A 15,549-nucleotide genomic window follows, 5' to 3' on the forward strand; every position below is an offset into this window, starting at 1 on the left:
CCACGTTGGACATTGCAGCTCTAAGATTTACTTGTTAGGTCAGCTGATGTCATCTGCATTTTGGAGGGGAGTCACTGCGCTCACAGGGGCTGTGACTTGTTTGGGTTGTACTGCCTTTGAGGAGCAGAGTGCAGCTAGAGTTCGAGTCTTCTCTCCTCTGGGAGCAGGGGAGTCTTGAGTTTGCTGATGGTCTGCCGGGTCCCAGGCGCTGTGCTCCATACGCTGCCTTTGTGATTCCACTGAGTTCTCACAACAGCCTCGTGTGGTGGATGGGAACCACGTGCATCTTACAAACGCGGCAGCAGAGGCTCAGCGGAGCTGAGCTGCTTACCCAATGCCCGCTGTCAGAGGTGGAGCTGGAATTCGGAGGAGGGCCTGCCCCCTCCAGAGCCTTCCACTCACCTGTTGTCTTGTTCCAACACAGAGAAAGAGAATTTGAACGCAGCGTAGTACATAGGCCAAGTACTCAAGGGAAGCTCCATGGACGGGCACCACGGCAGGCCTAGTAAACAGGGGCTTGGGACAGCAGTTCGGAAGGCCTGTGCCTGCCTTGATTGAGATGATGTGTGTGTAGAAGCAGCATTTCTTCTAATCACAGGGTATTTTTTTTCCAGAAAGTCAGACTCTGACCCTTTGGGGGATGAGGGTGGTGACAGCTAGTAGAGGTATGTGGTGGGGGTGGGGAGACAGGGATGGGCAGCAACTGTAGAGGCCAGTGAGCTGGGCCCTGCTCCCTCTGCCACACACTTTGGGACGCTCCAAGCAGCTGAGACTTTCTGCTTGGGAAACCCCAAGAATGTGGGGAGGCTGATATTGAGCAAGTTCTTGAGTGCATACGTGCATTCAAGCAGTCACTCACTCACTCACTAAATATTTATTGAATACGTGCTTTGGGCAAATACGGTGGATGTTACCTTGTCCTGTGCTCTAGTGCCTTTTACCTCTGAGGACCCTGCTTATCAGCATGGTTAGACCATACAGCTGCCCTCTGAAATGTGCCCATTATCCCCATTTTACAGAACAGGAAGCTGAGACTCAGAGAGTGGAGATCTATTGCAAGAGATAAGGTGGCTACCAAATGGAAGATACAGGACCTCAGAACTCTAAAGGGTTTTGACTCATCTGTCTGTCTGTCTAGCCAGCGACCAGTCACTGAGCTCCTTCCATTCGCCAGGCATTGAGCCACATTCTCAGATTTTGTTGGTTTTGTCCGCAGTGTATTTGCTTTGGTTTATATTTAAGCTCAATCACAATGCTGCCGGGTGCTACGTAGTGGCTGGTGTCTGCTGCACGCCAGGCACTACGTGGGGTGCTGGTCACTGGCTACTTCAGGGATTCCTCCCAGTCCTGTTGTTAAAGGGAAGAAACCGAGGCAGAAAGACCTCTTCCTTTCTGAGGTCACACAGCTTGGGTGGAGCTGGGATTTCAGTTCCAGCCTATCTGTCCAGAGCCCTGATTTAACCACTAGAGTGCCTCTGTGACCAGGGTCCAGTGTTGGTTCCGAGATGAGGCCCAGCCTCCCCCAGTACCTGCTTGGGAGGCTTTGTTTGGTCTCCAGTTTTGCCACTTGTAAAATGGGGACGGGACCTGCCAGCCTGCCCCTGCTAGAAATCGGCCTGCCTGGGAGCCAGAGCTTCAGCAGGAGACTGCCTGGCTGGGCACGCTGTACGACAGAGGGAGAGACAGAGTGTGTGCGAGCCCCCTCCGGGTGTCTCTCCTCCCCCACCGCCCTGCCCCCACCTGCCCCTCTTCCCTCACTATGCGGGCGGGCGAGCTCAGGGCAAGTCCCCTCCTGGGTTGGGAGCATTCCACACCTGCCATTGCCCATGGACCTGACAGCCTAAGACAGCCTAAGCCAAGCTGCGGAGAGCCCACTCCAAACTGATGGCCATCTGAAAGGTCATACACTTTTGAGACACGGGACTTCATAGCAGGAAGGTATCTTGGAGAATAACTAGCAAACCGTCTACTTTTTAGAGGGGGAAACTAAGTCCTCTGAGCTTGTGTCCCTGAGAGGCACCTCATCCCCCTGTCTGAGGAGCAAGTTCCCGTGCTGCGGGCCTCAGCCCGACCTCCTCAGCCCGACCTCCTCAGCCCGACCTCCCAGTGCCTCACAGGAAGTGATGCTAAGGTGTAAACACCTGCTGGATGAATGACTCTGTCCCCGCCACCCCTGCCAGGGGGCTTTGAAAGGTGCAGCCTCACTGTTTGTCCTTTCCAGAGGTGGAAAATCAAGGAACATTTTTACTGCATGGTATTTGGCATCCCTAGGAATCCGCATGCCCCTCCACAGGCAAGATGGGGTCAGGCCAGGGTGGACAGCCTGGGCTTTTCACAAGGAACTGAGGAGGCAGATTCCTACACCCAGCCTTCTGATCCAAGAGACGGGGATTCCGAGGCTCTGTGGCAGGAGGAATTATGGGGAAGAGCCCTGGGTAGAGGGCTCGGATTCAGGTCCCTGCACCTGAACGTATCAGCGTGGGGCAGAGCACCAGCCCTCTGAGCCCACAACCATACTGAGGAAGATGGGCTTACAGATAAGTCTGGGCTGTCCTTGCGCATGGCTGTTGCATGAATTAAATGCATGTCATGTTTAACAGTGCTGAATAATCAGGAAACACGATTTCATTGTAACACAGGCTTTTTCTTCTTATCGTCATCGAGATGCTGACACCTTCCACTCGTCACCAGAATGCAGTCTGTTGTAGTTTTCTTTCCTTCCTAAAAACTCCTCCATGAGTTGAGCAGAAGTCAGCCTCCCTACTGTAACCTCTGCTCTACCTTTTGGAATAGCCCACCATTCAGTCTTCTGTCCTTAGGGACAAGCTTCCCTGTCCCCCCAGACTTCTCCCCTCACTACAAGGCGTCAGCAGCCTCCTCAGCTGCTCCTCACCTGGTGCACCCCTCCCCCCCTGCCCCCGGTCACTCTCCTTTAAAGGCTCGTGCAAGCTGTGTAAGGCCGATCCAGTGTCACACCCCAGACAGGATGCAGTAGCCTGGCCAAAGTAGTGGAGGCTGTGGTCTCCCTGATGTGGGGCCTGTGCCCCTGTCCTGGCAGGTTGCTCTGACAGTCAGGCTTTGCGGAAGCGAGAACTCAATGGCATCGCCAAGCCACTGGTGGAAACGGGAAAAGCCCTCCCGGACCTCTTATCTGTCTCCTCGCCAGAGGAAAACCACGTCCCGTTCAGCCCACGTGAGCACTTCCAGGCTCATCGCTGTGACTCCGCACTGTAACATAAGTTCACCCCAGATGCCAATATTTTATTGTATTTTTTTCAGAGAAAACTTAATTGGAATTTTTAATGCATTTGGGGAGGGGGCTGTGTTTTCATTTGCCTCTAAAAACAACGAAAAGGAAAACAAAGTGTGATCTTATTGCCAGAGATTATGGAGCCAAATCTGAAATTAATTTACAAAGTCATTAGTATTTTCCATTTGTGAACCCCAAAATGAATCTAAGTGCAGTTCCTTGTAATTAACTACAAATTAGAAAAGGGTTGAGAAGACTTTTCAGGGACCAGCACACAAAACTTGAGCAGACGCAGATGGGGGGGCAGTCAGGGCACCCAAGAGTTGCTTTGGTTTTCATTCCAGTCCGTGACTTTGGGAGAGTAAGACAGACTCAGATATACTCCCGAAGAGAGCACTTTCCCAATAGTCTCAAAGCTGCCAGGCACCTTCGGGATGATTTGTTCTAACCTCCTCATTTTTCTGGAAGAGGCAAGTAAGAGATTCAGGGAGGCTCAGCGACCTGCTCAAAGTCACACACTCAGGAAGGCCGGAGCACAGGCCAGCGTCCAGCCACCAGGCCCATGCCTCCCGGGCTTGTCTGCCAGAGCCTTTCTCCTTTAGCACTTGAGCTGTGCACCTGTCGGAAGAGCCGCTCCGAGCTACTCCTTGCGAGAGCGGAGGAGAGGGAGCTGTGGGGCAGAGCCGGCCTCTCCCGCCCACTCGGGTGTGCTCTGCGTGCCATGCTGGTTAAAGGAAGCAGGTGGTGTTCTCTCCCTCCCTCCAAGGAGCCTAGCAATTCCCAGAGCTCACCCCAGGCCACACTCCAGCGGGCACAGCAGGACCCGCTGTCCTGTGGGTGAGCCGGGCCTGTGGTTCATCGGCAGTGAGTGTGTGTCGGCGTTTGGGTGTTTGCAGCAGGGGCTCTTCCTGCGGCTCCCTGAGCCTGGATGAACCGGATGAACCGGGGCTTTGAGATGTTGCTGGGCCATCAGAGGGCCTTGAAATTCTGTTCTGTGTGACCCTTTCGAAGTGAAGCCCTGTGTTGTCAGCTCCCCCTGGGTGTGTGTGTGAGATGCAGAGACCCCAGCTGGCACAGCAGCACTAAGGAAAGCCACTGCGGAGAGTCCCCAGTCCTTGCCTCATGTTTTCCTTATTAACAGGATGTCCAAAAGGGCCTGGAGTGACCCTTCCTTCAGGTTGAGCAACCCTCTCTCCTGGGTGGACGCTTAACCCCACCCCAGCCTCTGGCTCCCTTCCCCCTCCCCCTCCTCAAATGCCAGGAGCTGTGGGGTGTGTGAAATCACGGAAGGCAGGACTCCTCCTCTCAGAGAATCTGAAGTCCGAAAGGCCGTGTTTACTGGGGGTTGTTAAGGACCATTATACTGATGACACATATTTGCGAGCGACTGTGCCAGGCCCTGCTCTAAGAGCTGTAGGTAGGTGTGTTATCACATCAGGCCTTACAGTGGCCATGTGAGATGGCAGTAATACCTCGGTTTTGCAGATGAGGAAACTGAGATTTGAAGAGGTAAGTTTAATGAGCCTATGAGACTTAGGGATGGGATTGGAGCCCAAGCCACCTGCCTGTCAGAACTTCCCGGTGTGCCACTGGGAGAGTTGGGTCCCAGGTGGCACTGTCCTAGGAGAGTGGTATGGAAGCTGGGGAGGTGCTGGGGACAGACCTGGCCTGGTTTTGGAGTGCCAAGAGACAAGGTGGCAGGGGAGGGCTGTGTTTGGGGAAGGTTTCTTGTCGGTTGCCTGGGCTGGCACTCCGGGCTCTGGCCCTGTGAGGGTGACCCCACCCAGGCTAAGAAAGGCTGGCCTCTGTGAAGCCCTCTCACTCCGGGGCTCCCTCCTTGTACCAGAAGGACAGGAGGCAGTCCCCCAGGGCCACCCACCTCTGCCGCAGCCGTCTTTGCTGGCTCTGTGACCTTGGGCCAGTGCCTTTGCCCCTGAGAAGCTCAGTTTCCTCCTCTGGGGGACAGAAGGGTCACAACACCCTTCTTCATTGTTAAGATTAGATGAGCCGATGCCTGAAACTCCTCGTACAGTGCGTGGGACCAAGTCTGGCTGCTGCTACACAATAGTTTTCATTTTCCCGTCCCCTTATTTGTTTAAGAAAAAAAGAAAACCTTTTTCCCCTCTATGATAACAAAAATTTTAGAAGACAGAGACAAATTAATATGTCGTAGTATATATACTCTTGGGCCAAGAATTTCCTAAGTGTTGCCGAAGGACTCTGAACTTTGATTTTCTCAGCTGGCTCTGCTAGTTCACGTGCCCTGAAAGACGCCAGAAGCAATTCCCTGCCTTGGTCTATTGTTGGGCTTTCTTGTGAGTGTTTTTATTGTATTATAAAAATTTGAAACATATATGTTACAGGGAAATTAGAACTTGCCCACAGACCTTCCACAAATTTAGCAAATGATACTGGTTTCCCACATGCTGTTCGGGAGTCTGTAATAGCTTCTTTCTTTCCCGAGAAGAGGAGACTCTGCTGAAGTCCTCCTGTGAGCGCCGCCCCTCCCCATTCTTCCTTCTCACAGGTATTTACTCTGTGGAAACTGGTGTGTGTCCTTCTCAGCCAGGGTTCTGTAGCGTATTGTTTGCAAAGCCAAATAACCCCATTGGAATGTGTTTGAACCACCAAAGCATGTGACCAGCATTTGGGAGAAGAAGCCCGAAATACCCAAGGCCAGAGGAGTGACTTCAGAAAGAGCAAACCCACCTGTGCACAAATTGAAATTCCAAAAGCAGAAATCCTTTGTTTTTGACCTAAAACTTGACCCTGCCCCTACGATGCTGGACGGCAAATAAATCTGAGCTTGTGCCTCCTGGAGCTCCCAGGTCACCTGGACTTCTTGTGTGCGTAAACACTGATTCAGAATCGGTTATTTTTAGAAAAAGCATTTTGTTTTTTTTCTTTAATGCTTCCCCCACAACCCTTAATCTTAACTGTAATGTACACTTACTGTACAGAAAAGTGAAGATTGGAATCATTCACAGTCCTCCCACTCCAACCTCCACCCCCACAGAGGTATTTCCCCTGCCTTTCCCCCTCAGGGCAGACTGTTGGGGGCCCCTGGGCCCTCCAGGTGGGGCCAGCACTGGGGTCTCATAGGGGTCCCTAGACAGTTTGGTCCATCTTCCACTTTACAGTAGGGTGTGTGTCCCCAAAGTGAGAGACCCAGCCACCTGCCCAAGGTCAGGGCGGTGGCAGGGCGAGGTCCAGAAAGTGTTTTTCCCATCACGCCTGCTCTTCGTGCTGGGGTCCAACCCTCCGTGGTTCCTGGCCCTGAGGTAAGCACGGTGGTGGGTGTCCCCCAGAGGGTGATAATGGTCTTGATCCCTCTTCAGAGAAACTGGGAGCTGTAGCAGCAGACCTGGCTGCTTTTGTGGGAGTCCCTTGGGTTTCACCTTTTTCTGAAAAAGTCCAGGACATTTTTTGTTTCACCATTTTAAACCAACTCCAAGTCAATATGATACCTCAGCTATTTTCTGGCTACCACGGTTAAACTCTTACTGAGTTTATTTTTTTTAAACTGAAATTAATTTTCATTAATATCAGTTCTTTTCCATGTGCATTTTGCAACAAAACTTCTGTCTCTGTTTGCTCGATTGCTGTTGGTACCGATGTTAACTTCTGTCATTTTTGGCATTTTCTTTTCTGCCATTATTTCCACCAAGCCCAATTTTCCTGAGTAAAATTTCGCATCTCTAAGTTCCTCGGGTATTTTACATCAATCTTTTAGTCAACAACTTTCATTGCCTGCAGCTTTCACTGCTTTCAGTTTTATTTTGTGTGGAACTTTTTTCTTTGAGGTTTTTTCCTTTTCTTTCCTGGGTCAATTTCGCAGTTTTTCAATGTTGCCAAGAAGATGGGATTCTTCAATATGCTTTTTATCTTCCACAAGTGTTTAAGGTGTGGGATTTGATCCATGACCAGCTCTGTTTGGGGTCGATTCTTTCTCTGAAATCTAATTTTTCTTGGTAATCTGACCGGAAGGCCCCTGGGAATCAAATGACAAACCAGAATGCCTCGTTTCTTTCTTGGAGAGTTGGGAACAGGCTCGTAGGTATTATTCTCTGTTCTGGGTGTTGCCAGGGCTGTCCTCTCAGCGACAGAGGAAGTGGGAGCTGCTGGGGTCAGAGTTCCCCGGGGAAGGGCCATGCGTCTCTGCATCTGATCCCTGCCCTCTGCTCTGTGACCTCCCAGATTTACAAACGCTTAGTGGCTGCTTCCTGGGTCAGCGCTGGAAGGGGCAGCTCCAGGCTGGTCTGCTAGGGAGCAGAGTGGATGGGGGTCAGAAGCCCCACACGGGAGACAAGCCCCCTCTCTCTGTTGGCTGATGTTCCCGTATGTCCACGGGGTTGCTGGCCAGAGAGCTATTAAAGGTCTTCCGGCGTTCTCTGGGTGGGGATATGTGGATGCTTAGGGTGTCAGGAAGCCACCCTTCTTGTAGGAAACACCCTGCATGGGTGAAGCAGAGGCGTTGCTCTGGCCCTTTGCTCAGCTTCGGTCTCTGGGGCCCTGACCCCCCTCCCCCGCCCCCGCACTATGACACAACAGGACTGACCAGCAGAATGAGTGGGGAGAGCCTGCTGGGGAGGGCCGCTGTTTTTCCTTCCCACTCAGGGCTGCACCAGGCGGCTCCCAGGGACAACTGCACCCAAGGGGACCGAGCTCGCCTGTGCAAGTGAACACCCACCTCCCTTCCACAGGAAAGCCTCTGCTCGGCCCTCTCACTGGAATGCTGCTCTGTGGGTCTGGGCATTTTTTTTGTTACCATCTGTCCTTCCTTTGATTTCTTGCTGTCTCCTTCAATTAGGCCTGTGACTGTTTTCAGATGGCTATTTGTATATACAAGTCATGTCAGGCCGTCATAATTTGTGTTTGTCTAGATCAATAAAAGTAGCCCTGGCCAACGGCCAGCTGGGAACTTATAAATACCCTTCAGCTCCTCCACACGACCCCTCCTCGCCCCCACACAAGAAGTGCAAACTGCATTCCATTAACCCTTCTAACCGAAGCTGTTGGGTGACTTGATCAGGGAAGATGTAAAATGTGATTTCTTTTGATGTGTTTTCTCTTTATCCTTTTCGTGGAACTTGATCAGTGTTTAAGCAACTGTAGCAAATTCCCTGCCCACTTCAAAGTGAAAGCCCTTCCCTGTGCCTGTTTACAAAATTACCTTTGAGAGACTGAACTGCTGGGAACCCATTTAAACCCAGAGCGTGCCTTACATCAGCTCTCTATCGCCCAAGAAAGTGGGTTTGGACGTATCTGAGGCCGCCACCAAAGGAAATTTAAAAAGAGATTAGGCCTATGTGATGGCCTCTCTTTGGAAAAGAAGAGTCTTAGGGATTTAAGTTCAGGAAGACCTTAAAGATTTTTAAAAGCAGGTTTTCTTCTGTTTGTTCACATTAGGTGGGGAAAAGGCATCAGATGCCCTATGATATCCAGTTATGTCAGGTTTTCTTATAAAATATCAAGACAGCGATACACGATTTCCTGCCTCTTTGTTCGCTTCTTGCACGCTGTCTGCTCTCGCCAAATTTTTATTAGGGGGAGGGGGCCGTTCTGCTGCCCTCCTTCCTCAGTGACATCACTCCCATCCAGCTTTTCACCTTTAAAGCTTGGGAAGGGAATGCTCTTATTTTATGGTGAGTGTACAGTTTCCCATTGGCCAAGGCTGGAATTCATTCAGGAACCTCCAAGAATTGTGAGCGTTAGGTGTGCAAGCCAGCTCACATTGTCTGCTCCCCTTCCTCAGGCTGTGCCTTCGCCAGGCGCTCCCCCTCAAGCGAGGTGCTGCCCCCCATGCTGGGTAACTAGATTTTTGAAAAAAACTCTGACCCAACTCCACTCAGGTAAAGGTTTGGGAGTTTGTCTGCAGGCGTGGGTGGAAACTGACAAGTGAATGTGTTTGATCCAAGAGGGCAGAAGGTTCTGGAAGATGTAATAAGTACAAATTAATGACTTGTATCACCACAAACGCTGCCACCCTCTCTCTCCTCTCCTGGTCCCCACTGAAAGTGGGGGTAAAGGGTGAGGTAACCCTAGTTCTTCCTTTGACTTCCGACAAGAGAAGTGGTACCTGGAGGCAGGGTCGGGAAGCAGACTCTTCCCTATCTCGGTTCTCCTTTCTTCTCCCTGCCTTTCTTCTTTTTCTTTCTCTTGACCTCCATCTACCCTGAAAACACTGTGTCATCCTGGCCACCCCTCCCCGGCTCTCACTGCCACAGACCTCCTGGGGCTGGCCATTGCCACAGCCTTGGGGAGGGGGGCAAGGCTCTGCAGGGGGTGTGAAGGCTTTCTCTGTGGAGTGAACTCCACTGGGAGTGGGAAGTAGTCAGATTGGGAAGCTACATGAAGAGCAAACGGCCTCCCTTCTGAGGGCTTCTGGTACAGATTCCTTGGGGTGAGCCAGGCAGGTCTAGAGCCAGCTGAGGCTCAGGGTGGCAGCAGTCTGTTACCCAGATGAGGAGTCTGAATGACAGGAGATGCTGTTGACGATGACATCAGGACAACAGGTGTAAAGGGAACCTTTCCAAACGATCCGGTGTGCGGTCACCCTGCAGAGGCCAGGTCCCAGGCCTTGGGGTTCTACTTTGCTTCCTAGGGGCTGATGCTTCCCCCATTGGAAGCGTGGGCTCGAGCTGCAAGCGCAGATGCACACAGGGACGGGGGAGCGGGGGAGCGGCCCTGGGCGGAAGAAGACAGCGCAGGCCCGAGGATTCAGTCCCGGTCTGAAGGGGCAACTCGGCGTCAGCCAGTGGCCAAGTGTTGCCAAATCTTCTGATTTTTTTCAAGAAAAGCCAAAAATCTAGATTTACATATGAAATCTCCCAGCTTTTAAAAGTTGGTGAGTAATTAAGAAATTTTAAAAACACCGTGCTGGCCAAGCACAACATCTGCGGGCCGCTGCCTGTTTTCAATCTCCAGCCCAGACCAGATTAATTGGTGGCTGTCTTCTGTGTCTCCGAATTCCGGCAACGGGAAGTTTCGTACGGAAGTCGCCCAGATTGACCATAAGTGAAGTGGGGAAGAGGAGAGGGGGCTTGACCTGGCTTCGACTAAGCATGCATTTGTACAATAAACATTTATGAACACCTGTTATGTTCAAAGCACTTTCTCTGTTATGCTGTCTTCTGTTTACATTTTGGGGGTGAGCTGTGTCTTATGCCAATGGACTTTGTATGCCGTGTGACATTGTGGACCCATGGCCTCTCCATGGGGATTATAACCAGAATGGATGCAACGGGAGGAATTTCGAGGCGGGATATGAAGAGAGAGGACCTGGGGCCCAGTTCTCGGGCCTTGGAAAGTTCTTGGATGTCACCTTAACACAGCAGAAGGCCCAGGAGCTGATCTTCATTAGAGGAAAGACCTGGGGACCTGGAAGCCGCAGCAGAGGGAGCCCAGCCAGGGACACTTGTTCTGCAAGGTCCCTGGTAGCCACTAGGGCTGGGAGGCAGAGGCCACCGAAGAACAGACTGCTTTCAGCTCTGTCCGTGAAAGAGCTTTCTATTAGCACTCTGCATTCGGTGGTTGGTGGGTTAAGTGACCTCTAAGCTGGTCTTTCATTATCTTCTAAGTCTGATCCCTCAAGGCCACCTCCTGCACGCCCACTAGAGCCCTAGGTCTTAAACCCTTTCTGGTTCACTGCACTTAATTCTGATGGGCTCCCAGCAGGTTTTGGCTTATCTGTACCCTCTGGAAGCTGAACCAAGGGCCAGGTGCCCCAGAAAAGCCAGTACAACTCTGATGAAAACAGATGCAGTTTGCCTGGGAAAGGGCCGTAGTGGGTGGGGTGGGGGGATAGTAGCTTGGAGAGTCTGCTCTCGATGCTGTGAAATGTCACATTTTCCGGGCTCCTGCACCATGCGTTTAAAATGGGGGATAGTAATACCTATCCAAAGGATGCTTGGGGGCAAGTTAGGCACAGAGAGCTTAAGCGGTCTGCTCCAGGCCCCACAGCTGGGCAATGTGGAGCTGGGTTCCAGACCAGCTGGTTGGTTTCTGGCTTCTGTTGCTGTCTTTTCCACTATGCTAAACTGTTTGATTTTTAGTTATCTTTTGTGTCTTCTTTCTTCCATGCATCCTCTTCCCTGCCCTCCCACCCTTGGTTCAGGACTATCAGTGTTCAAATGTTGAATTGTTAGGGTTTTTTCCTGTGCATTTGGCCACAAGTAGGAATTCATCACCATCTGTGAACTCTTACTGAACCTCCATGGTTTCTGTAGAATTGTACTAAACACTTGACCCCGGGGCTACGCTGGCAATAAACCAGGTCTTTCTGAGAACTTCGGAGGACATATCACCAATGGCTAGAAAGAATTTCCTCCAGGACCGGCGACACTCTATTTTTTACTTTGCTAATGCTGCCCCCCAGCTGGACTTCCCCTGGGTGTCGGTCTTCAGTGTGTTAAGTACTTTTTCTGCTTGGTGTCCTAGATAAGAGGTTTCCAAATGATGGCCCCCGATATGCAGCCTCCCGCCCCAAACCTCAGGCTTCATGCTGGACAGAGAATTGACATCTGATTTGTCCTGGAAGAGGAGGCTGGGGTCGGGAGGCCTGAGCGCGGTAGAGGTTGCCAGCATCTTGACATTTGAAAGCCACTGCACTAAATAACAGTGAAGCTGTAATGACCTCCATTGAAAGGGGATAAGAACGAGCTTACAAACGAGTCTTGTGATGTTTGTGAAGGGCCCGTGTGGTTCGTCAGATGGGCCCACCGTGTTGATCTGGAACACTGAACGTGTACCCACATGCAGGAGAGAGCCCAGCACCTGGCACTCCCGCAGTTCCCTCCTGGGACTGAGCACCCTCCTCTGTCCCCTGGCCTGTCCCTTTGTTCCGTGGGTCCTTCCCGGCCAGACCAGACTGCAGGCAGGAGAGCCAGGTCTCTGCACCCCAGCCCTGGCATCACCTCGGAAGGGGTGGGGAGGGTCTCTGTGTGGTTTGTTCTCTAACGCCAACGTGAAATTCGGTGACTCGCTTCGGGGTGCTTTGTCCTTTAGGGCTTTTCATTGGTGAGCAGTCGTCAGGAGCAGTGTCGGCCCGGAGTGACATTTCACACGTCATCAAGTAACCATCTGTGCACAGGTCCACGTGCATAACTACATTGAAGACAAGCCAGAAGTACCTTTTCACTGAAATCTTAGTGTGTGTGTGTTTGCAGCACTTTTTGGGGGGCGACATAATAAAGCATTGAGTCATGTTTCAGTGTTGGTTCCTTTTAGGGTTTGTCGTGCAGTGAGCAGAGGGCAACACCTTTGAGCAGTCTGTTGGAGTAATATATGTCTGGGCCGTTTGCTTGCTTTGCCGCAAACTCCGCCTTCTGTTAACTTTCCCATCAGAGTTTAGGGAGGTATTTTTTTAAAGCATTTGTATTGAGGTATGATCAATGGCACATACTGAAAGTTTGCAGTTTGGTGAGTGTGATGTACAAGGGCTTGCATGCAGCGTGAAACTGTCAGCACAGCCCAGACGCTGGCTGTGCCCATCAGAAGTTTCCTCATAAGTTTCTTCCTGGCCCTTTGTAATGTCACCCCTCTGTTTGCGCCCCCAGTTCCCAGGCAACCACTGAGCTGCTTTCTGCCACTGTATGTTAGTTTGAATTTCCTAAAAGTTTAATATTAATTAGATTGTACAGGATGTACTTTTTTGGGGGGGGGCGTATCTGGTTTCCTTCACATTGCTTTTTTTTTTTTTTTTTTCAGATTCTTCTATGTTTTTGCATGTTGCAGTTATGCATTCCTTCTTATGGCTGGGTAATATTTCATTGTGTGGATATAAGCAGAGGAGTTTTGATTTTAATGGTATAATAAGCAAAGAATTTAGTGAAGAATATCAAAAGTAAGCGATCCATGTAAAATAGTATGTCAGTGGGGAACTTGTATACTTGTGTTTCTTTTTTCATTTGGTTGGTTTGTCTTAAAAGTTTCTTATGGAAGAGTATTTTTAAAAATGTGCTTTGAAAGAGCAAATATTCATTTAGAACTCCCTTGACCCTGGGTTTCCATTTAGTTAAACCGGTCAGTATCTAGTGTTTACTCTGTGGTCCTGGCAGCGCCCAGAAGGGCTTCACGTTGCAGGCAGTAGTTGGTCTGCTTGTGCGGTCCCCTCAGCGGTTAGCGCCACCCCATCCTCTGTGTGATACAGCTGCGGTGCCTTTAGACACGGAACTCTGCCATCTTCACAAACACGTCGAAGTCTTGCCTCCCACAGTCTTCCCAGGGCCTGATGCGAGGGGGTGGAGCGCAGGCAGGAAGTAGCCCTGTGGATTCCCTCATCCTCACCAAGCCACGCACACACACACAGGAGGTGGGGGCGGAGTTCACCATGGCAGTTATGTTCCCAGCATTTGGACGGTTGCCAGCAGGAACAAGAATGGAATGGTGTTGCTGGGAAGTTGGAAATGTGCTCCCTTTCTCATTGTTCAGTGACATGCTCGTGAAAGATGTTTCTGTGTGTGAGAAGAAGCAGTGAGCCTCTGATTACTGGCCACGTTATCAGAGAAGGGACCTCGGGGATACCTGGTCCAACCTGCCCATTTGGGGAACCTGGGCAACGGCTTTAGACCTTCACTTTCTTAATCTGTGAGTGTGGGAGTTTCAAGAAGACTTGGCAAAATTTGGTAGGCTTGGGAAGGAAGTCATTACTCTCTCAGCCTATGCTCGAAGCTGCTTGTACCTTAAAAAAAAAAGACAACATAAATTGTCCCAAGATGATATTTTTAGAATGTTCTCACATCTCCCAGTCTCCTGATCTTGTCAGCAGCTTGTTGCAGGAATAAATAAAAAAATCCCTGGGTGGGTGATCAGCCTCGCTAGGCAGTCTCTTCTGGCACGTGAGTGACAGGTGATGGGTGGCGCCTAACCCGTGTGCAGCACGTCTCAGTGTACGAAGGGCCTCCATGTGCAGTCTCTCACGTGGCAGCCTTCCTGGCCTTTCACAGAGGAAACTGGCCCCGAGAGATGGGACACCTCACCCAACGTCACCCAGGTGGCACAGAGAGGAGGCAGAGCTGGAATCCAGCTCCCAGCTCCCAGTCTCATCGTGCTTCCACCACGTTCCCCGTCGAGGTGAATGGGTGTGCAGGGCAGCAGCGTGACCCAGTGGGAGAACCCTGGGCTTTGTGTTGGGAGTTCAGAGTTTAACTCTGCTCTCCTGCGTGGCTTTGTGGAAGAATTTTAACTGCTCTGACTTCCATTTTCTTCTTCTGGAAGAGGGGGCCCTGTCCTATAGCATTGAAGCATATAAATATAAAGTGCTCAGCAAAGAAATTGCTTATACAAAGCAGCTGGTCAATGCCACCTCTTTAATGAGGTAGGTGTGGGAAAAGCTGTAACATGAAAAGAGCCTGCAGAGCAGAAATCAGGACAGACTTGCACAAACCGGGAGGTACCCTTGGCCCTGCTCTTCTTGTACACGGAATCTTACATGGTTTCTGGTTCGGTCCACTGGTTCTTGATCTTTTGCAGAGTTACAAAAACTGAGGTACTCACCAAGTGCCTGACATATAGTAGGCCCTCAATAAATACAGATTGGCTGATCAGGCACTCTCCTTGCAGATGCTCGGAGCAGCAGGGTCTGCGTGCCTGCACACACCTCACACGCTGTTGGAATAAAACAGGACAAAGTCCTGGCAGGGACCAGACTTTGAAGGTGCTATTCAGGACCAGGTCAGGCAGTGGTCGGTGCAGCTGAGGCAGGGAGGGGAGTGCGGTGCCGCAGGTGGCTGTGCCGGGACACTGTGATGGCCAGGCTGAGTGTGAGTCCCTGCGGAGTGGGTGTGGGGCAGGGGAGGACATTGCTCTCAGGCACTTTAGCTTCAGCTTCTAGTCCTTCCCAGCCATGGTCCCCTGTGTTGTCCTTTAGAACATCTCCACTTAAGTAGTTGATGGTCTGGGTGGGGGACAAAAGACAACGAGCCCAGTCCCTCTAAGGGGAGAGCCAGCAGCCGCCTAGTCTCAGGTTCAGGTGTTCCAAAGGGTGAGGGGACAAGTTGGGTGGGTGTTTGGAGAAGAGGTACTCCTTCAACCCCGAGTGCCCCGCCCCCCCCCCCCGCCCCCCGCCCCGCTTCTGCCTGATACAGAGAACAGACAACTCCTGGGAGAGCTGTAGGAGTGGTGGGTGACTCAGGAACTTGGTCTTGCCTGATGCATAAAGAGGTTCCCTGGTCACAGCCAGGCAGTTTGTGGGCTCTGTATTGGGGGTAAGAAAGGGACACCCAGGAAATCTTCTTCCCACTCCTACTCGAGGTCTTCCAGTGCCTCCGGCTTCCCAAGGCCCTCTTGCTGCTCTGCTC

General features: G+C 51.3%; 1 protein-coding gene across 2 annotated transcripts in view; it reads left to right on the forward strand.

Annotated features, from left to right (window-relative positions):
• Positions 1–15,549, forward strand: part of SMAD3 (SMAD family member 3) — a 111,318-nt gene that overhangs the window by 58,189 nt on the left and 37,580 nt on the right. Inside the window, exon 1 of one of the 2 annotated variants that reach the window (XM_045822402.1) lies at positions 4,635–4,759. The exons of the other annotated variant lie outside the window; for it this stretch is intronic. The gene's annotated coding sequence lies outside the window, so the exon portion shown is untranslated. Of the gene's footprint in view, positions 1–4,634; positions 4,760–15,549 lie in introns of those variants that run through there. 2 annotated transcript variants of the gene reach the window in all.

This window comes from Phyllostomus hastatus, unplaced genomic scaffold (genome assembly GCF_019186645.2).
Source record: "Phyllostomus hastatus isolate PE091 unplaced genomic scaffold, TTU_PhHast_1.1 phas_scaffold_501, whole genome shotgun sequence".
Lineage (NCBI taxonomy): Eukaryota > Metazoa > Chordata > Mammalia > Chiroptera > Phyllostomidae > Phyllostomus > Phyllostomus hastatus.